Source organism: Heliangelus exortis, chromosome 5, assembly GCF_036169615.1.
Source record: "Heliangelus exortis chromosome 5, bHelExo1.hap1, whole genome shotgun sequence".
NCBI classification, from domain to species: domain Eukaryota; kingdom Metazoa; phylum Chordata; class Aves; order Apodiformes; family Trochilidae; genus Heliangelus; species Heliangelus exortis.
In genome coordinates, this window is record NC_092426.1 from 7247236 (window position 1) to 7270517 (window position 23282).

The 23282-nt window shown below is 43.1% G+C and overlaps 1 long non-coding RNA gene across 1 annotated transcript; it reads left to right on the plus strand.

Annotated features, from left to right (window-relative positions):
- The first annotated feature begins 16304 nt into the window (after positions 1-16304).
- On the plus strand, positions 16305-19516 carry LOC139796870 (uncharacterized). The gene is made up of 3 exons (XR_011726182.1): positions 16305-16346; positions 18761-18908; positions 19239-19516. It is a non-coding gene; the product is annotated as an uncharacterized lncRNA (long non-coding RNA).
- The last annotated feature ends 3766 nt before the right edge of the window (positions 19517-23282 follow it).

Here is a 23282-nt window from a genome sequence, read left to right on the forward strand (position 1 = left end):
AGGAGTGTTATCCCTTAAGACGTTGTCTGTGGATCCATCACCATCACATTTTGAGTGCTCCACAACATTAAACATTTATTTTTCACCCCTGAGAAGTGTATAATTCCCACAGAGAAAAAACACCAAAAGCCAAACACCATCTGTCCGTAATGAGATCTTCTACTGGAAATGCCAGGGAATGTTTTTTTCAGACAGCTTGGTGTTTATACACTTCTTGGACTGTTCAAAGTACAGTTCCTGTTGGCTTTGGTCACATCTGTGGATACTGAGTCTGGCATTCCAGATTTCCATGAAGCCAGGCCGTTGGCTCAGAAAGAAAAGAGCATGCAAATAGTGGTCATTAGGGTTAAATGTGGGTTGGAGTGATTTGCCTGGCATTCTGTGACTGAAGCCCATATGGAAATCAGTTTCCCATCTACCCTTCAACTGCCCCAATATTACACCTTAATTTCACTTCTTGTAATCTTCTGGCTCACTCATTTTATAGCTTCCAACTCTTGAAACAGCTGAAGGAGGCATCCAACAGACACTAATCTCCATTGCTACACAATGCTGGTCTCTTAATTTCTTTTTCCAGACTCATACCCATTTGAGCCATCAGCATGTGTGGGATGTGAGGCTGAACTGATCTCCTCCAGCCAGCCTGTGGTTAAGGATGGTGCAGTCCTGCATAAGAGTTTCCCAAGTCTCAGGATTCCCTCTAACACTGCTGTCTGTCCTGGGCCCTGTGCTTGGCCAGAGCCCATTCTGACTCCCTCTTCACAAATCCCTTCCAAATTGTCTTTTTCCCCTACTTCCCCTACTTACCTGTCTTCTGCACTGATTCCCAGGCCTTCCCTACCTGCCTCTGTCTTTAGCTCTCAGTCCCAGTCTTTATGTTCACTGTTGTTCTCCCTGTAGGTCGTTCTCACTCTTAGTTTCTCCCCATCTTTCATTTAGGCTTTTTGTGCCAATTTTTTCCCAAAGCAAAGAGAGCTGAAGGTTTGTGTCCCATGCCTCCTGCACCACAAACACTAACACAGGTTCACTTGACTATCTGCAACATGTCCTTTACTTTCTCCTGTTCTTTTGCAATGGATTTTATTGGAGACAAGATGAACCAATGGTCTCCTGAGGCTCATGACAGCCCCTCCCTATAAAAACGACTCAATGAGCCATCAGTTCCATACTTCCCACTTTCCCCTGATGAGGACCCTATTTCTATAGAGCTGCCTGGCTGCCACGGGTGAGATTTGAGGTTGTTCCCAAATCTGCTTCTCTCAGCCTCTGAAAATATGTAACTTGGCTGCCAAGGCATGGTTATGTACTTGGCAGCCTGCAATAGCAACAGGAAACACAACATACACAAAATGATTGTCAATAAATAAAAAAGATATTACAGTGGAGAACAGAACCAGAGCTGAATTTTCAGGCTGATTTGAGATTCTTGCTCAGCTGTCTGTGGATTGATGGAGTTTAAATGGATAATCCTTTACAGAGTACCTACAAGAGAAAAGATGCAGTGTTTGGATGTCAGTGGAAATGGGGGGGAAGTTAGGGACAGGTTGTTTTACAGAAATTTTCTTTCCCCACATTGTGTTATTCATGTGTTCTTCCATGTGGTTGTGAACATCTGAGTGCTGCTTTCAGTATTTTCCCCAGTTAGAAAGTATTGCAAAAATGAATGAGGCCATCTTTAAGAGCTGAAAGCATAGGAAATGATCTTTCTGTCTTACAAGTGACTTGTCTAGAAGTCTTAGGTCAGGTATTTTCATCACTTCAAAGTACATGCTGGCCTACTGCAGGTGTACCAGCAAAATTCTTCTAGCTTGTGGCTGGGTTTCACCTTACTGCTGACCTGATCTGTTGAGAAGTGTGGTCCTCCCTGTCCCCTTATCTTTACCTGCATCTCTGCTGGCCCTTCTCTGACTCCACCATGAACCATAAAAGGTTACCTCAACAGAGCTCTCATTTATGTTTGCTGTTAACTCAACAGAGCTCCTCATTTATTTTTGCTGGATTACTAGTTTTGACATTTTAGGGAGCTGCCTTGCTGTGGGGACAGAGAAGATAATGAAACAAAACAAAGATAAATGATTGGAAAAATTTGATGGGAACAGGAATCCATCTTCTGTCAACAACTACCTACTGGATTTAGCTGTAAGACAAAACCTCACCCTTCATGGGGACTTGATTTCTGTTGGCGTAAAGTCCAATTTTGCATAAGATTAACACTGCCAGTTATACACAGTACTGCTCAACTGTGATTGGCAAGTATGAGAGGGTAACTGCTTGCAAAAACAATGCTTCAGAATATCCCAAAGATCAAATCCCCTATCCTAAAAATCATGCCTTTAATCAACCTGTCTTAATGTACAGGAATTACTTCTGGGGCAACTTGCTAATCTTGAGGTGACTGCTCACACAGGGACCTAGGTCATATCACAGGAGACTTGTGACCTGGTAGATACACTTTTAGAATCATAGAAGAGTTTGGGTTGGAAGGCACCTAGGAGATCATCTAATTCCAACCCCCCTGCATGGGCAGGGACACCTTCCAGTAGACCAGGCTGCTCCAAGCCCCATCCAACCTGGCCTTGAACACTTCCAGGGATGGGGCAGCCACAACTTTCCTGGGCTGGTGTCTCACCACCCTTACAGTAAAGAATTTCTTCCTAATGTCAGATCTAAATTTACCCTCTTGCAGTTTGAAACCATTTTCCCTTCTCCTATCACTACAAGCCCTTGTAAAAAGTCCTTCCCCAGCTTTCCTGTATCCCCTTCAGGTACTGGAAAGGCTGCTCGGAGTTCTGCTTGGATCCTTCCTTTCGATCTTCAGGCTGCACAAACCCAACTCTCTCAGACTGTCTTCAGAAGCAGTGCTCCAGCTTCGTGGCCCTGCTTTGGGCTCACTCCAGTAGATCCACGTTCTTTTTATGTTGGGGACCCCAGAAATGGAGAACTCTTTAAATCTTGTAAATTCCTAAGCTAAAGTCTGTTTAATGATCAGCATGCTGTACAGAAATCAGTGCCATGAGAGAGGGACTTCAGCAGCCAGTCCTGGGCCAGTAGTCAGGAAAACCTCTGCAGCTCCTGACCACCAAAGAACACAGTAAGCCCAGATGAGGGGCTGCAAAGATTTTATTGTATGAAAAGCACTTAATTTTCCTTTTTGGACTAATATGTTACCCAGGGAAGCTGCTTAGCAGTGTTGGTATGGGGCAGAGCATGCAGACCGTGGGTTCAGTCCCCAGCACAGGCTGGAGGGGGTTTTGCCTGCTGGGATCTATGGCTCCAAGGGGACAGCAGGGAGTTGCCAGGACACTGCCCTAAACACTGCCTGTCTTATCCATTGCACTTCTGGCATGTCCCAAGCAAGCACCATGTTTTCTGTGAGTTTCCCCACCTTTCCCAGCTCAGTCTGGTTGCTGTTGTTCACCTTTGCCTCTGTAGAAGATGCCATGGCTCTGTGGGGTAGGAAGGGCAGGGACCTGTCCCACTGACCCAGCCAGGGAGCAGGGTGGCCAGGGACAGTCATTCAGTCCTTCCTATTAGTAAGAAACAGCTGAGTTGTATTTTGAAGACCCAGGAGTGGTATTTTCTCTTTCCTGTGATGCATTGGTAGGTCTTGTTCTGCTGTCATACCACCTTTTCTATTTTTCTTTCATGGTTCATAATCCCTTGTGTGTAACATAAAGGCTTAGCATTTGCATAACCTTTTTTCTTCTGAGAGATGTAAACCAATATTAGAAAGCTGGAACCAAAGACTAGAACAGGCTAGTTGAAATAAACACTTTTTGTTAAAGGATTACAGCTGTAGTTTCCTAATACTCATCTCTGTGGTCTAACCATCGCGTGGCCTGCTGGCTGCTGATGTGAAATAATTCTGTTGTCTGTACCCAGCACTCTACTACCAAATTATATTGAGAAAGAACTTGTGGGAGCCTTGTGGCTGGCTGGCTGGCAAAAAGTCACAGAAAGCTGGAAAATTTCACTCGGTTTAAATCTGGAGGCAGAAGGATTTCAGCAACAAGAGTCATTTTGCTTTAAAGGTGACCTGAAAATAATAGCTAAAGGTTTGCAAATCTCTCTTGTTATTAAGAATGGACAAATAGATCTTACTTATTTCCAGGGATTTGGGGTTTTGTTTTTGTTTTTGTTTTTTTTGCTGTGGACTTTAAAAAAAATATATAGATGCTGTAAAATGCTGCAAAATGCTGCTACTAGTAGTTTTGTCCAGTGTTCCCTGAAGGGTCTATTATATTTACCTGAAGTTCTCAGAGTATCATGAAAGTTCATAATACATTCCATTTTTAAACAAAGGTTTCCTTTCTCCTGATACTTAGTCTCTACAATTATATAAATATTATAAAAACCCCAAACAATAAATAAAAGCACTATGTTGTTTAATGCATGGCTCCATTTGATTTCTCAGTCTTTATCAATTCACTGGCAATCCAAGAACTGATGTCTCTTAGCAAACTTTCAATTATTTATTCATAACCTGAAAGACATAAAGAAGGACAGATACATGTTTTTCTTTCTTATGTTGGTGACCTTTAATCTCAGAGAATTTACTCAAATAATTCATACAGGAAAAACATCTGTGTGAAACATAGACTAAATAAGGAGAGAAAGTGGCCCATATGCACTGTGCTTGCAAGTATTTTGTTGGGATGAGAACTTGAGCATAGTTTTATGACATGTGTGCTACATGCTTATTTTTTTCAGACAATAAAACTAACTCCAGGCATGTGGGACTGAAAAGAGGACACTAACAGATTTGAACGTGCAAGGTAAAATATTAGTGTTTAGTTTCACTTTTTGCATACTGAGGCCTGGATACAGCAGTTCCAACTAAGGTGAAGTTAAGAGTCTGCTACTGTTTTGCCTGAGCATCAACTGCAGGCAATATAATTTTTAATTACTTTTTATTTTTGATTGAGACTGGGGATTCTTAATTGTTGCTCTGTGGCATTTATCCCATCATGTTAATGGAGAAAAATCAGAAGTGTGTATGTACTCCACATTTCTCTCAAGTTGAACACACTAGAGATGGCTACAAGTGTGTGGTGAGTCCTGCTGAGTGTCTGAAATGTGCCCCAGGCACTGAAGCAGCACGGTGGGATGCAAATGCCACCCAGATGTCTATTGATGGGTGTCCACAGACTGATAATTCTTGGTTGCTGGTGTTACCTATGACCCTGTGCAATGGTGAGCACTGGAGGACTGCAAACCTTTAGGGAAACCACAGTCCTCTGGGCGAGAAAAGTGAGTGTAAATGTGCTTTAAATTTCTGTGGCAGTTGTGGATTAAGACTTTATTGTTTAAACTATTGGGCCAAAACAGCCCAACATCCAAACTGTGTTCCCATGCTGTTTCCTCCAGTGCAGGGCAGGGAGCTGGGTGGAGCGTGGCAGCAGTGGGTCTGTCACAGGCTTCCTGCTGCTGCCTCCTGTCCTGCTGGGCATTTTCCAAGCCTTTGTCATGGTGCAGCCAGGCTGCTCACCTCTCCTCTGGCCACACAACAACTGCAGGTGCCTTTCATGGTCTGTGTCTCACCAGCTCCAGCCAACTTCTCCACTGGGCTTGGGAACGCTGCTCTGGGTAGAAGAGTGAGCTCCCCAGTGACCTCTGCCTGTCTCTGCCCTCAGTGATCCCAAAGAAAAGCTCTGGAACTGAGCACTTCACATTTAAAACCTTTCTCAAGCCACTTGAGACACTGATTGCTTGAAGGGTTGCAAGTTACGGTGCAAATGGTGGCAGGAGACAGGCAGAGAAGACAGGAAGACCCAGGGAAGCCCCTTTACTCCTTGTTTCTGTGTTCTTGAAAGCAACATCTCATGAGGACTTAATCATGACCCAGATATTTGCTTAGTGTAGGTTAGAAGCCAAAACATATAAACCTTTGTATCATGGATTGTCGACCTCTTTGCACTGCTGCTAGTAACTTAAGTTCATACTACTGCATGCTATTACTCTGTGTCCAGCAGCTGAGAAAAACCTTGAGGAAATTAAAAATATTCACTTGTAGGAAATGCATGTCAGGACACGAATGAGGTAATTCAATTTGATTAGCCTAGCTCAAAAAGAAACAAGATAATTCAGGTGAGAATATTTTCATCCATTGTCTGTGGATCGTGTCTGAACAAAACACGTGAAGCAGGAAGCCAGCTGTCATTTCAACAGAGTGGATGAGTGGTCTGAACACAAAAACAGAGCCAGACATGCCTGGTGTTGAATGCTAGCTCAGGTGCTTGCCTGGTATGACTCTGGTAAACTCATTCAGCATCTTTGTTGCTGTTTCCAGATCGCTCAGAAAGAGGTAATATTTCTCATCTACCCTAAAGAGTATTGTGAGGTAATTAATTCATCTGTGCAAGGCACTTCAAAGATTAAAGTATTATTATTATTATTGTTATTAATTTTATAAATTCACAACATGGTATACCTGACTTTCATCCATTACTTAAAAACTCTTTGATCTAAATAATACAGTCACATTTTATTATATTAGCAACCAAAAGAGCAACTTCAGACGCAACCATAGAGGTGAAATGTCCTATTTCTCTCAACATCCCCAGCCTGTTTTGTGGTTATAATAGCTGAAAGTTAGTTCAGGATACCTGCCAAACATATTTCACTGCCTGTCTCTTTGAAACTGAGTGCAGTGAAGAGGGTACATTCCAGGTAGATAATATTCTCAGACTGGAATTAATGCTGTGTCCTTAAATGTTACGTATTGGTCAACCACTAGCACCTTCCAAGATGATTGCAGTGCTGTGCTCCCTGAAAGAAGCCTGTCTGACACAGAAGGAAAATTGCATAGTCTGTCAAAGTGGGTACAGCATAAATATATGATGTTGGATGATGTCAAATGTGAGTAATTGCTGGTATTTCATATCAGCAGAGCATTGCCCATAAAGTCAGAAATCTGTTTCTACTAGCACCAGCAATTGTTTTGAGGAAATGTTGTTTTTCTCCTCTGCATGTTTTCAGATGCTGCTTTGCTTTTGAAAGAAGCAGATGAATCACAGGGCATGCTATCATTTGCAGAAGTTATGAGGTATGTCATGCCGAGTTTGTTTCAAGAATTATGTGTGTGCAGCTGGCAGTGGAGGCACCAAAGTGTATGAGAAGTAGAATATGAAATATGAGAGGTTTAAAATAGCAAATGCATTTTGTCCTTGACATGTGCAGAGGAATCATCGTCTCACCTGTTTGAAAGCCTTCTACACCAGGAGTGCTAAAAAAAAATTAGGAATCTAAGGCTGCCTTCCTGGGCTGCTGCTGCTCCTGTCAGAGCCACAGGGTTCATTGTTTGCTGCTGTCACTTATCAGGGCTACTACTCTATGAGGCAGAAGCAAGGAGGCAACAGGCAGAGCAATGTATCTCAGAGGCATATCCTGAGATCACCAGGGCCATACAGTGGCTGTGCTGCCTTTTCCTTAGGGATGTACTTGCAGACCTTGTTAAGCCTTACTTGCACAAACGTTTAAGAAGGTGAGAGGTGTCTGAGTTGTCCTCTTTTTCCTTTGAATGTGAATGCCTCCCTCTCAGCACATTTGCTGCAGAAAACATGCTCCTTGGAAGTATGTTTGGTAATATCTAATTCAATCCACTCCACTCATCAGCATGTTTATTGGACTCTATCAGTAATTCTCTAAAAGCCTTTGAAGTCTTAGTGTGAGGTAGAGTGCCTGCTATAAATAGGTCTCAGCCATTCAGCTAATATTTGGTATAGTGCAGGCTCTTGAGCAGAGAGTTTTTTCTTTTTCAGAATTGTCTAGTGGTGTCTATATATTCACAGTGACCTTTCTACCTTCCATTCAGGAATGAGAAACTAGACCTCATGGCCCTGCTCATCTACCTATTTCCTTACCTGGAAAAAACTGGCCTAGAAAAGAAGCACATCCTTGATTTCCCGAGTACAAGATTTTAAGGGTGGAAATGCACAGAGCTTGCCCCAGCAAACCCGGAGTCACAGGACACTCTTTTGTGTCAGAATCGGTGGGATTCTGCATAATGAGCAAAGACTGCTTGCTATACTGCCCCAGTCTCTACATGAAACACTAAGGAGAAAATCCCCTTGGTCACACCAGTTGTGTTTCCTGGGCCCTTATCCTCTGTGCTGCCCAGGAGATATCCTCCTCTGGCTATGTAAAGGGACAGGGAACCTTGCTTTGCTCCAGCCTTGCCCTGAGTGGCATGCACTGTTCATGTGCCAGGGCACTGCCATTGTCTCCCTTTCAAGATGGTGGCTGCATCCAATCCTGCTGCAATGGGGTCACCAAATAATTTGGCTCCTCAAGGTAATGCTGCAATTTGAATAAACCATAACTACTACCACCAACATTAAATCTATGAGTGCCTTGGATGGAATTACCATCCCTTAATGCCATTTCCCAGCAATAACATTAGCATCCAGTCATTTCTGCTTGCAATACAGAACACCAAATAGTTGCAACCAAGTCTGCTGGGTGTTAATTTGTGCTGTGGGTGACATTGCTTTAAGACTTCATTTCTAAATGCTTTGCAAAGCAGGTTCAGATGACTCTTAGGTGCTAGAAACATGTTACAACATGAGGAATATATGCTAGGAAAGCAGTTCCCAAGTAAGGGTGTGTGACCACGCTTGCTACCTTGCAGAGTGAAAGTGGGGATGCTAGGGAAATAGTTGAGAAGCTGCTGTGTTAGAGGGTTATATGCCTTGGGAGACAACGTTAGAGTTTAAAAATGTGATTGTAGGAAATTTCATTATTTTCTGGAGTCTTTGTGAATTGACTGACCACTTTCTTAAAACACCAAATGATTGCTTACTTTGCCATTCAAGAAGCCATTACACAAAGATGGGGTGATTTATCTGGGTTGAAGAAAAGACTGTCAGAGTATTGCTCACCCTAAGGAATTGATTTATTCTACAACCATAGATTGACAAGAGTTTCTTTCATTGTACAAGTAATAATAAATAAAGAAAACCATCAGCACAGTTTTACACACAGAGGTTGTAGATTCCGTTGGGATGCTCTGGGCTGCAATTTACAAAATTATTCCCTCTCTTGGCTGGTAAAGAACAAGGAGGCCACACCATGGGCCATGGCATCTCCAAATGATTTATGTCATCTGCTGGTGTGGTGAATACAGAAACAGATTGAAACAAAGAGCAATCTGGGCCTATTACAATATGTAGTTATGTTTCTTGAATCAAGGGGGTTCTGGTTAGTAGGTGACAGCTATAAACACTGGATAAACCCTGCCAGGAGAGAATTTTCCATGTGTTCTGGCAGGTCATGCTCCTGAAGTGCCTCCTGCCCTTCGCTGGGAAACATACAACAACTTTACACTTCCCAAAGGGATATTCTACAATTCTGTTTTATTTATATTCCTGAAGGTATTTCTCCCTTGAAGATAAGTGTGTTGCTTGTCAGGATTACCTGCATACACTGGAACATTAGAGAAGCTTAAAGGGACACCATACAGATGCAGGAAGTCAGGATATTGATCTATTGAAGTATAAATAAGGGGAAGGGAAGTAAAATGACAAAAGACAACTTTAGGTCCTACTTAATGCTGAAGTTCATCTTCAACTCTTCTAGCATCTTAGCTGACTTGGCAGAGCAGGAGATACTACTCATGGTGTGAAGAGGTTTCTGGCATTGCATTTTTTTTACCTTTCAAGACCTCCTATTTCCTCTGTTATCCACCTGGTCTAATTCTGACCTTGGTATGTGCTGTATTTCAAATCAAATGTCCTCCTGAGGGGTAAAGTTCTGTAATGGTCTTCCACTATGAAGTAGTGGGGGCAAGCAAGCAAATAACTTTATTTTTCTGAAGGTGGAGCTCTGTGATCTTGTGGAAGGAATTTTATAACTACATAATATAATCACAAGAACACTTACACTTGTGGTAAGAATCTTAGGGTTTGTCATATGCTGATATATTTGAGAAAAATTTGAAATAAGATTGCATAGCCATTTGTTTTTCTATATCTACCCCACATAAGTCCTGTGCTCAGGCCTGTTGCTAGTGGCCTGCTTTTCTATATAGTGCTGTGCCTATGTGCCACAAGTAGAGACAGACTGGAGGCAAGACATGCTGGTACCACTTCATGTGTCTTGTTAGTGACACCTATAATTTGCTTCCAGTTAATGTGACAGACACATTACTTGGAGACCAGGCTTGGTGACCCACCTAGTGCTTTATCAGCCTGATGCTCCTGTATGACAGATATATCCAATGGCTGTGCAGTCCTTGAGCTGATCTTTAGACCCTATGTGATAACCTAGTAACACAGAAAACAATGCTGGTTATTCCTGCTCCAAGGTGGTGTGTTTTGGGTTTCCTGCCACTTGGGATGCCTATGAGAGATGCCTATCTCATCTGTTAGGACTGCTCTTGTCCACAGGGAGCCAGGCCTGATGATCTGAATAGCTACACAACTGTCTTGAACCTAGACCATGTAGAAGTATCAGTGTTTACAGTGTCTCAAGAGGATGTCTGAGATCATCTCAGCTTCAGAAGTCATTGCTTCTGTGCATTAAACCTTGGAAAATAAATTATTGGAAGCGGGTCCTCTCAAAGAACTTCAGAATGAATATGGGTATCTTTGTTGTCTTGTGACTTTGCCTTTTGCTGGTGCTGTACTGATTCTTTGTCAATCCAAGCCTAAGGCTTTCTGGCTGCCTTCTAAGTTCGCAGCTAACTTCAAAAACATCCAACCAGTTTTCCAAAGCAGAGGGCATGAAGCTTTTCCCCACCAGAGACAGCTTGGGAGCATTCACCTCTGAAATATGTAACTCTAAGAACAAAAACTCAGCAGTGGTGGATGAGTCACGAATAGAAGAAGGTTATTATTTCTGTCCTTCATTTTCTTTCCCCTTTAGTTTCTCTCTCTTTCTCCTTCCAACCCTTTCATGTCTTTTGAGGAAACTCTGCTGAATTTTATTAGCAATTATCCTCAAGAAGCCCAGAGCAATTGTCCTAATTGATTAAAGGTGGGTTGTGTAGAAAGCTTTAAAGCCCGAGGCCATGAGGGATAGGACAGATAAAGAAATCCATCTCTTCTCCTGAGTGTGAAGGGAGCCTGGTAACTTCTAGGCCAGCAGTGCTCCCAGGCACCAGGAGACAGTCGGGTGGATTACAGGGGAAGCAGAGGAAACAGAAAGCTCTTTGGTTTGGCATTTCCTTAGTGTTTGATCTGAACTGGTTTAAAATACAGGCTTGAGCCATAGCCATTCCTGTTTGGAGGCAGTCCCGAAAGCGCTTCGTGTGCCTTTTTGAAGAGAAGTTAAGTGCTGTCTCTGACAGAGCCCAGCCCACCGCTCCAGGCCCGACGGAGACAGAGCCTGAGCCCGGAGATATCTACATTCACCTCCAGGACTTTTAAGGGCTCATAAGCCCGGCAGGATCAAAGCCAGGAACCTGACAGGTTGTGGGACTGCAGCTTGTAAGCTGTGTGGGGGAAGAGAGACTGTCTGGGCTGAACCCCCGGGCCTGGTGGCCCCACCGGCATTGCTGGGCTGTGCTGGAGGCTTCTGAGCCCATCCGTGGCGCTGAGGGGACCCCTGAGAGCGGCATCACGCAGCCTGTGGGTTTATGTGCCTGGAAACCTGGTTACTTCTCAGGAACTGCCACTCTTTCTAGCTCTGCCCAGAGCACCTTCCCCTTTTGTTTTAAAGAAGAATTTGATATTTTTAGAGAAGAAAGACATGTTGGCAAAAGTAGTGGTGGCCAGGATTCACCTTGCTGAGGTGTACTGTAACCACCTTCTCCGGTCAGGCCTGGCACAGCAGCTCCATGTGCCCAGTGGAAATTAATCCAGGGAAAGCTTTCCTTCCTGGGGACCCTCAGCACCCACAGCAGCCTAAGGCCATGTCCCCTCTTGAGTGGTGTAAGTGAATGCCCAGGGTAACAAATGTCTTGTGAGCCAAGGAGTCCCAGAGGACTAACACTGTGTCCTGATCTCCCTGTTTAACCAACTCCAGAAGTGTTTCTGGTGAGCTGTTGCCAAGTGATCTGGCTACAACAAGTTGTAGCAGAGCTCTGGATACCAAACTGGAAAGCTCTCAGCCTGGTATGCGGAAGCCTTGCTAGATATACAGAAGAGAGAACTTGGATGGGTTCCATATGAAATTCAGCAAGACTAAAAGCAATGCCAGCCCTGGGTCTTACCTCTGTCACTTCCACTTACTAAATATTGAAAGCAAACTGTTATGTACCTGCTGGTTGCCACTGATCCCTGCATAAACTTCCTCTTATGCCAGGTCTGAGGTAGCATAAGACTAGTTTAGCAAGTGAAGAAGACCATGTTGCTGAAGAGTATCAAGTGAAGGGGGTAGAGACAAGAAGAGCCTGTGCTTGGGCATTGGAAGTGTAGGACTCCCACCTCCAAGTGGAGAAGGCGGTTCATGGCTTTTTCAGAGTGGTGGAGACTAACTGCTCTTTAGATGTGATGGTCCCAGAGATGAACTAAAAGAGGAGACAAACCCCTATTGGGAATTAAAAAAAGAAAATTAATATCAAAAAGGATGGGAAGGTGTTTGAAAAGCCCCAGAAACCAAGGGGTTAATGAAGACAAGAAAAAGGGTGTTAACAGGAGATGAAGCTGTGGTGTAACCCTGGCAGGCAACTGAGCACTACACAAAATGGTAAGTGGAAGGAGAGTGTATCAACAGAGAACCACATGCTGTGCTAGTGTTAGGGACTATTTCCTAAGGCCTGTGTGTTCCTGCTCAATGTTCCCTTTCCTCGGTAGTAGAAGGGAGCTGGGAGTCCCCACCCACACTCCAGTCTCGTCAGAGCAGTTTCAGGCAATTTTTTTCAGTCGTTTGTTGTGAAACTGCTGCCATTCCCCCAGAGGAATCACAAACATTCACCTTCCTTCCTGGAACACAGCTTTGGGCAGAGTTGCTCCTGGCTGGGGTGGGGGAACCTGGGTTTCCTTCTAATCAGGAGAAGGTAGCCTGTGAAATGATGGAGTCAAAGGGGAGCTGAAACTGCTATCCCACAGAGCTTTCATTTTAGTGTGCCCAGGTCCATCCCACCAGATGATGGACCCTGAGAAAGAAGAATGTGTTGCCTCTAACTCCTACATGCTGGCATTTCACCAGGCACTCCTGGGAGCAGCCTGCTCTGCCAAATCCCTGTTCCCAGATTCCTGCTAAGCAAAGGCATCCTCTTAACCTTCTTACTGGTTGGACAAGGAGGGTCATGACAGCATTTCATTATACCTGTTGGGTGGCCCTGAAGTCTGCACATCTGAGACTCAGTTGGAAGTAACTTGACTCCAAGAACTGGATGCAGCTGGATTAAACAGCCCATCCTGAACCCAGCTGGTTAGCTCTGCTGCCCACCACTTGTCTGGTGGATGGGAATGTGCAGGATTGAGGCAAGTGAGAAGTTTAGTAGCCAAAAAAACCCCAAAAACCCTTAGCGTTGTGGGAGGGGGAGCAGAGAGCTGGAAGAAGAAACTGTGTTCTTTAATATTTCCATCACAGTGGGGGTTAGAGGCTGGGAGGAGATTGCAATGTTGGTGTCCAGGCTGTGAAAACACAAAAGCTAGGAAAGAGCTGTGTCTGAAAGCCTTCATGATGTAAGGTGCTGTGTGAAGAGAGACCTCACTGAGTTACTCATGGCAGGGTGGCAGTAGCTGACGACATCTTACTTCAGTGTTTGGCTAATTCTGAGGGTGTTACAATATATGGCACTTTCCATACCATGCTGCAATTATATAAATACAGTCTTTTCCAGGCTGACTCAGTTTTGCCTTAAATGTTATCTGGATCCTCCCAGCCCATTATATGAACTGCCAAAAACAAGAGCTAAGGGACAGAACAGATTAACACTCTTAATTTAAGAAAAAAAAAAAATTAGAATTGTTTTGAGCACGCATGTTTTTGAATGGGAAAAGTCCTTCATCAAATGGAAACTGTGATGAGAGTTACTTTTGATGAGGTTTTTTAACCCTTAAAAATGTGCAGAAGAAAAAGCTGAGAAACTATTGATGATGTAACACCCCCCAATTTTATTACATTTTCTTATAACTCAACTGTATGTTCATGATGGCATTGAACCTTTTGCTTTTCACTCTAATTCAGCATAGCAACATTTTAATGAAATCTTACACCATGCTGGTAAACTGCTTTCCCTTCCAGATCTGCCAAGTGTCTAAGTAGTTCATATGAAATTATTGATTTTTTTTTCCTGTAAATTTTTTCTTTGAAAACTTAAAAAGGGCAGCTTAGGTGGAGAACATCTTCATCTCAAGAATTTACATGATTTGTAAAATGCAGCATTAAAATCCTATCTTGATACTATCCCAGACTGGAATTAGAGAGAGTCCCTCCAGACCTGTTATTTGTGTATGTTAGCATTAGTCCTTTTGTGCCTCCAACGCTGAGGAAGGAGTAGGTGTGTCTGGCTTTCTCCTTTTAAGTTGATGGGGGTTGTGCAACCTTTTTGTGGAGCCAGTTTCCTTATAGGCATTTGTCATAATAGGAAAAATACAGTGTGTTCCCAGAGCTGCATGCACTGATGGTGCAAACACAGTCGAGCTGGTCCTTACTAATCCTTGGAGCTGGCTTGATCCATGGGCAGTCAGGAGTCAGGGCTGTAGTGGAGGGAGCTGCTGAATGGTTCAGGAAACATTTCTACCCCTTGTGCCCCTATGGACAACAGTAATTCTTGTAGATGTCTGAAGTTGCTATCACCTTGCATCCAAACCTCATACTTAGCTGCACCATCTGCCCTTGGCTCCACTGTCTTCCATGCATGAACTCATCCTGTTTCCCTGATAAATCAGTATTACTGTACTTCTAGAAGGCATGATGCTCTTTGCTCACTCATTCATGATGCTTACAAGCCCCTTCCTCAATCTCATTGCATGATTGCTGTTTTCCTGACACTTTCTGCATTTTCATAGGTAATTAACAATTGTGGCCTAGACATGGGAGGTGCCTTCTCGTTCAATACTTATAGGAAACTACTTCAAGCAGGTCTCTTAGTTTAATACCTCACCTGAGGCTAGAAAGCACTGGGAGAAAGAAGGGTGGAGACCCCTGGCTTTATTTGACCTTAATTATTAGTGTTATTTTCTGTTGCTGGCCTCCATGTAGGTTTTCTGCTAAACTATGGACTAGTTCTAGGGCTGCATGAGCTGTGTAATGTTAAAAGGTGAAGTTGACTTTCACATTTAGGTTTAAGAATCTGTGATCACTTTAGGCTTCTCCACTTTGGTATTCTGAAAAAAGAATAATGTTCTTTACCAGTTCTGCTTTGGCAAGAGGCCATGATGTGCTTGCAGAGTCAAACTTCTTTCTCCTCACACGGTATGTGAAGTGTCATCAGGATTATGGCTGGGAAGAACCATGTAGGGAGATACATGTTGTTTATGATAAAACAAATGAACAAATAAAAGTCAGAAGAGGGTAAATAGAGCCATAGGGCTGAAAGGTATTATCTTCATGGTCTTCTCTCCACTGATCTTTCTGGAGTGATGACAGCAGGGGATACTTTACATGTGTGGAACACTTGGTGTTATCAGGAAGAAAAAGGACATGTCAGGTGTTAGTGAGTTGATGTGGAAAGAGGCTTCCCTGTGCTTCTGGCAAGACCAAGACAGATTCCATGAGAATGAGATGGGCCATCTTCAGAAGAACTGAGTGGCAGCTGGGATGTGTGCATTTGTGCTTTAATTGCAGTTTCTGTGATGGTCATTTGGCTTTGTTTGAGAATCCCAGAGATCAAGTGGGTGGCAAGAGCATCTCTCAGGCTTCCACTGAGCAATTTGTTGTTTCTTTAACAAAAGCCTTTTGTCACTCTTGGCCATGTTTTGCATTTCTTCTTGGAGATACGTCAGGCATCTCCTTCCTGGCTTTCCAGTTTATTGTCTCAGCCTTGGCCTGGCTTTGGTTATTCTGCTTGTTGCTCTTCCAGTGATGTCAGGAAGAGTTTTTTATTGACTTCAGTGGGAACTGGGTTAGATCAGCACTGACCACTTTTGAGAGGCCCTTGCAGAGAGCTCGGTCTAGGTTGCATAGCAGAGGAGCCTTGCCTGCTCATCACATCCAGCTTTGTTCTCTGTCATGTTTAATTAACTGAGCCATACAATATTTTGCATTTTCTCCTTCTGAGGCAATGCAGAAGCCCTGCCTTTCCCTTGGACAGTGGGGCTCTGCATGCTAGTAATGAGGATCTACCAGCAACAACTTTATTGCCCTGGTTAAATGCCAGCTTGGCATAGCCCCGTGAGTCATATTCAATGCTCTGTTCAGAGAACAGAAAGGATGACTGCTGCTATTAATTTTGTGTTCTTCTTCACTGCCTTAGGAGAAAAGCATCAATGCACAAAGATCGGAGCTTCTTTGAGGTAAGAAACTCACAAAGATAAATGGGCAGTGTGACTGAGTGTCAGCCCAGGACATGTCTCTCCCTTGCACATCTAAATGCTCCTTTTCCTTTTTGATTCCCCACATAGTTTACTTGTAGAGCAGATTATATAGAATAAAATTTTACCTCTAGGGCTTAGCTGTCCCCTGTAAAAATAATATCTCTTTGCTCTTCAGCTCAAGCTTTTTCTCCTTGGAGCCCTCAGCCAGGGAGTTTCAGTTCTGTAGCTCTCAGACCCCAGCCAGTTCCTACCACATCCTGAGGTCCCTCTGGGAAGTCTGGTCTACAGGTTTTTCTCATCATTTGCCTCATAGTTTCATCTCTGTAAGTAAGAAATTTCACAGCCTTCTTTCATTTTCGTTGACCTTGGCAGCATTCCTAGGTGCCAATAATCTCTTTTGGCATGCAATGTACAGCTCCATCAGCCATTTCTGCACCTCATGATGTATCAGGGCTTCAGCAAATTAATACAGAGCAGCTGGGCCCAAATTGTACTTTATACTTCATATATTGGGAAGCCCTTCCTTGAAAATGAGGAAGTGTGACTTCATTTCCAAGGAAACACAGCAGTCCCAAGAACAGATTCAGTAGAGACTGAATTTGTTAGGGGCTGATTCAGTTTATGCCAGAGATCACAAATGTTAAATAGGAGTGAAAAGCTAGATTTTGTTGTGTTTTTTTTTTTTTTTTAATCAACACACAGATAAGCAGAGGTGAGATGCATTGAGTTCCTATTTGGTAGTAATATTTTCTGTGATCATTATGCTGTCATTTCAGGTAGGGATCATCTTGTCTTCCTGTAGCTGCATGAACAATAGCTGTCCAGCCAGACCACACCCTTTAGCTGCCTTGACAGCCATTACAGAAAGAGAAGCTATGCCAGGGGGTGGATTGTTGCCTCTTGAGGCAAATGTGTGTGAAAATGACTCCCAGAAATTACCCCAGAAAATGACTCACCCCATTAGTCTCTTCCCATTGATTATTGAGGAAAACTGGGTGGTGATCTCAGGTTATTTCCTTAGATTCTAGCAGCAAGACCAAGCCAAATTGGTCAGAGTTGAGCACCATGAAATACATCTAAGGTAACTTTTTTTTCTAGCCTCATCTGTCTCCATAACTTTTAAAAACAGTCCTTTCAAATCCTCAGTGGTGCATGCGTGGTAAATCTTGATGTGAAATGGTTGCTGGCATTTTAGTGGAGTCGTGCCAACGTGCTCTCTGGGATGCAGTGGGACTCTGGGCCTTTTCCCAGTGCAAAAGGTAGGTATGTGAGTGTCCAGTTTAGGCAGGCAGCTTTGCTCCAGTGTGTTCAGCCCTGCCTTAAGAGACAGGAACAATGATGACTTGCAGAAAGCAAGAGCTGGGCTGCTGCTGCAGGTGCAGTGTGATTGCCATGTCTGAGGGACACATTTGGTGAGTCCTTAGGGAACCTGCCCTGCCTGAATACACCAAGGTAACACCTGCATGTGTTTTCTTTCCAAAAAAGTCCATGACAGGCACCCTTCTGTAAGCAGTACTTGACAGTGCTTTGTGGGCTGCTGCCCAGACTGAAGGGCAGTGCTGAGTACCTCTCCCAGAACCATACTCAAGACCCTTGCCCTTGCATGTGTGAAAGCCTGCAGGACTTCTCTGAATTGTTCACTACCAAGTAAGGGGCTATTTTTCTGCATAAATAGGTGTGGCAGTGTCATGAGGAAGGATGTCAGACAGTCTTCCTTACCAGGAGACAGGCCAGAGGATTTGGTCTACATAGGAGTTAGAGAAAAACAGGAGTGAAGGTCCTGAGTGACCTGAGAGAGCCTGAAACTTGCAGGATAGTACTCTTGGTTAACTGATGCCAAGGCACCTACTGTACATTGTAGAGCTTTGTTAAAACTCAGAAGTTTTCTGGTGAAAGGAAATATGCTTTCACATGAATTTGAACAGAAATTAATCAAAACCTCTAAAAGCAAACCAGGATGATTATTTTTTCCCTTTCATGATTCATTCCAATTTCTCATTTCTTCTTGACTTACAGTTTTTAATAGTGTTCTGATTAGATGTTATGGTGTACTTTATTCTGAAAAAGTAATTTTGCTACTACATTGTACTTTTAAAATAGATTTTTTAATTTTAATAGAAATATAATCTTTTCTTCTGATACAGGTTAAAACAAAAATCTCTCAGTCCTGGGTACACCATCTGAGAGGAATTCTATTTCCCATCCAGCCATGGTTAACAGCAGTATCACTACTGTACTTTTAAATGTCATGACTCTTATAAACAGGGGCAATGCACATCAGTTTTGCACTGTTAAAGTGCATGCAAGACTCCTTGTAAGACTTTCCCTCATAAGTCTTTTTCTGCCTGGAAATTAAAATTTTAAAATATCCTTTGTTTTCCTGGATGTTCCAGAATACTGGCAATCTAATGAATGCTACAGCCCTGTACATGCAAGATCTTTGGATAGATCTACAACACGTGACCACTGAGCCTGGAATTTCCTGAGAGTGTGAAATTTGCTCCAAATGCACATGTAATTGTTTTGCACCTGCTTTGGAAGGTGGGTGCATTCTAAGAATCTTGGCTTTATGGCTTCTGCATGTGATTCCTATGTAATAAAGCAAAACTTTCCAGGGAGCACTGAGCTTCACTTGGATGTCTGCAATTCACCTTGTGTGTGTGCACGCTCCAGGCAGAAACAGGATGTGGTGTGCAAGGTGCTGAGGGAATGAGCATGGTTATTTGTTTCTCCCTGGGGGAGAGCAGATATTCTCTGCTGAGGAAGGCAGGGTTGCTTACTGGTTCACCCAGGAAACATAACAAATCTGTCCCCCTTCTGTTTTCCTTTGCTTCACTGTGTCCAGTAGATTAACATAGAGTTTTCTAACAGGGGGGACATCACTGGAGCTCATTGTAATGAGTTAAAATCTTCTATGAGCATGCCTGACAGGATGAAGAAGAAGAAAAAGGAAGTGGTTTCCCAATTCTGACAAATTGCCTCAGTTTGCCACCTCTGAGAAGCCCCCAAAAGAGGCTTGGTAATGAGATAACTGAGCTCCCAAGAAGAGCAGTGGCAGAAGGTGGCAGTAATCAGAGCACACAGAAGGGGTGGTGTGTGTGCTGAGCAGCGTGGTTTCACATTGCCAAGTAAATCACTTTGCAATTGCAGCTTAAGAAGCCTAACTCATTTGTCAGAGGTGGGATGGTTTAGCATACAAGGGCCTTAACTGGGTGACTGGAGGCCTGGGCTGTAATTCCTGATTCTGTCACTAACTTTCCTTCATCTTAGTGCCTTCATTGCACCACTTCTGAGAAGATTATTTTAGAGACTTATTTTGGGAAGTGCTTTGACACTTGCAGTTGAATATGATTATTGATTTTAATGTCAACCATCTTTTCTAAAGGGTTAGCAAAGCAACCAGGAGACATGACTTACTACAGTTGCTAAAATTTTTCTTTTAAAGGGAGTGACTTTAGAATCTTTAATATATTCTGTTTACTTCTTTTTTTTTCTTTTCATAATATGTCATTTTTTCCTAGCATATATCTAGCCTAATTTATGACTCATTGTGAAATATGTATAGCAAAGGGAAATGTTGTTATTTAAAATATCTTCCAAGTCTATATTTCATTTTATCTTTTTAATTACATACATATATAAATGATTTAACACAACTGGGAAAGCAAATGTTAGAGGTTCAAACTTAAAATATGCAGTTTAGATGTTAGTATATTGAAACAAAAAGAATTAATGATAAGGAATGGTATCATTTTACCTATAAGACTACCTGTACATACTAATCATTAGCACTGGAAAGAAAAGCTAGGATGAAATCCTGACTTTGTCATAGCCACTAAGAATCAGTGAAAAAATAATGGATGATGAGACAGTGGAAGAAAACCAGAGAGGTATTATTTTCATCATTGTTAAGAGGAGAAATTTTACATGTTTGAGTTGGCAAAATATATCTATGCTAGATCAAAATAACACAACTTCCTCTTTTAAAAGGGTGACATTTTGCAGCACAAAAAAAGAAGAAATTTACTTCTTCTTAAGTAACCAATAATCCAGGGACCAGATTACTTACGTGGGATGGCCCTGCACTGCCTTGTTGAGACAGACACTTTAACTGCAGATTCACAGCTATTATTTAGTCTCTTTACTTAGACTGGCACATGTTATTTTAGCACCTAAGTAGCATTGTGGCCTAGGCTTGTTTTCCATTTGTCAGGTGAGTCCTTTTATGATTGGATAAGGCTGTTGTGGCCTCCAGTTTGTCTCTCAAGCTTTTCATTAGGCATATGCTCTGGTGTGGAGCAAAACTATTTTAAAACAACCTCTTAGAAGTTTGAGGTATGGAGAAGAAATATGAAAGATATATTTAGAAATATGTATGAGACTGCTGTGTCTTCTTTGTATATGTAATGTGGAATAGTACACTCTTTATTCAAAATTAACATTTCTAGGTTAGACATTCATTTTGAGCAGGCAGGTTAGTGCTCATTTTATCTGAAAAGTAGTGATGAGATCTTGAGATGGTGCTTCAGATGAGAGCTTGGTTGGGCCAAGTCATGTGCAACCACCTTTCCTGCCTGCACGGGCAACTCCTGGATGGTGCATTCCTGGTTGAACATGGAAGAGGCAGCTGTGGTATCATTGCCCTCCAGTCTCATGGTCTCCTTTCTGAATGATACAGCAAGATATTGGTTAATACCTGGAGCTGAGGTATTAACAGCTTCTACAGCACAGATTCTTTCTCACAGTCTTTCAGTTCCTGCATTAGGTGCCTCTGTATCCTACAGGATGGGTACACTTTTGGCTCTCTAGCAGTGACACTCTGGTCTGTGGACAGGCATCCCAGTACACTAGTCCTTGCAAAAGCACCCTGCTTCCTCCTGTCCAAGCAAAGAGGCAATATATGGGGCCTTAGAAAGAGCATGAGGGAAAGGCATCCTTTGCCACATCAGCCCTGCAGGGCAGTGTAGTCTGTGGTGTGGGTTAATAACTGGGATTTGTGAACCATCCCTGCAGAGCCTGGGGCAGAGATTTCACAGAGTTGCACACTTAGCCTGTGGTGGGCCCAGACAACAGGAGAAGACCAAAGGGTGGGGCAGACACTCACGTAGGCACCAGAGCTCCTGGATGTGATTGAGCTTTTTGTGCACAGTCACCTACCTGCAAGGTCTGTGTCACTGCAGAGGGGAGGAAGAGCTGGGCAACCACTAACCTTTCTCACCATAAAATAGTGAGCAACAAGTGACTGCTCTTGGCGTGGCATTTTTCCTGGTAAAATGGCAGCTTTGGACCAGGTATGGTCCCCAGCTACTTGGTCTGTACCTAGGACGTGCTGTCTGGCTCTCTCTGCAGGAATTACCTGGGTAAACTCTAATGCTCTTAAGTGAGTCTGGGTTTAAAACACTGTGATTATCAGCCATGGCCTCAGCCATTACTTTGGGACTAAGTTTTCTCTGGTAATCTAACAACAAACTTGAACTTTCCAGAAAGGATTGAGAAATACCTTGAAGTTCAGATCCTTTAGTCAGCAGTCTTTTCTGGGGCTGCCTTCTCAGCATTAAGTGTCTGCTTCTTCTGAGGTAATGTGTGGCTAACACAGACAACCCATGCTTGTTTAAGCATGTAAGCAAGGCCTGGCAGCCTTTCACACATGACAGTGAGTCACCCTTCCAACAGGAGAGAGTGAGTCAGAAAGGACAGTTGACAAGCTTTATTTATCAGTCTCCTGTTATTTGGCCCAGGAGAATTTTACCCTGAAAAACCCACCCTTGTTAATGACAGGCAGGGCTCTGACTTGTATCATACGACTACTGGCTTTTTTCCCCATAGGCTTTGCATGCTGTTTCATATCAGGAAATCACAGCAGGTTGGCTGTTTCCATGAATTCTTATTTTTAAAGTTCTGAATCTGCCAAATGTATTGAAATAACTCACCCGAGCTAGAGTTACCATCAAGAGTACAAACTCAAACGCCTCTCAGTGATGAAAAGAACCTGGAGAGTTCTGAGCAACTTTGTAGAGTTCCCATTTACTTTCTTCTTTTGGGGCTGCTTTGCTCAGAGCCTTAGTTGAATGCTGCTAACATGGCCGAGTGTTTTCACCAGCTTTTGATTATGGTTCTGCCACTCACAGGCTCCATCTAGGGTGTGTTAGGCTTTCCTGTGTAAGTGACTTTTCAGTAGTTAAATTGCTCTGTTGTAGAAATTCTCACCAAGCAGAAAGTTGGCAGGAAACATCACAGCTCAGAAATGCAAAAAGATACAAAGGAAAAAAAAAAAAAAAGAAAACAGAAGTCTGCCTGATGATTTATTAAGGAAACTCTGCCCTCGGGGGCTTCAGGCATTGCAGCTGGGAGAGAGGTGGCAGTGTAGGCATCAAGATGTGGGGTGACCATAATGCATAGTTGGGTGTCTTGAGCTATGGAAAGGCAAGTAAGCTCATGGCCACTGTGTTGGAGTTGTGTTTGGTGCAGTAATCATTGAAGGCAGCAACCAGGTAGTAGCAGGGCTTCAGGGCTCAGCAAGATCTCTGTGAACTGGCATGGCAGGACCTGGAGGTCTTGCAGGTTCCTTGTCTCTGGTCCCTCCAGTTCAGTTCAGTTCTTCTTGTCCTGTTAGGGGCCATTGTCTGATATGCAGAGAAAAGTGAGGCAGTCTCAGCCTGCTAATTTTTCTGTGCAAGGTAGGGAAGCCAAAAGTAGCATTTAATCACCAAATAATAGGTTTTTTTATTTTTACTTGGACTCATACATGTGTTTCAATAGTGTTAAGCCCCAGTGAGACTAACACTCCTATTTTCATCCAGGAATGTGGCTCGTTGTTACTACTAGCCAAGTGCAGACTCACTGGTGAAAGATACCATCATGTTTTCTGATCCTGCCAGTGTGCCCTCTGCCTGGAGCAGGGAGGAATATTTTTTA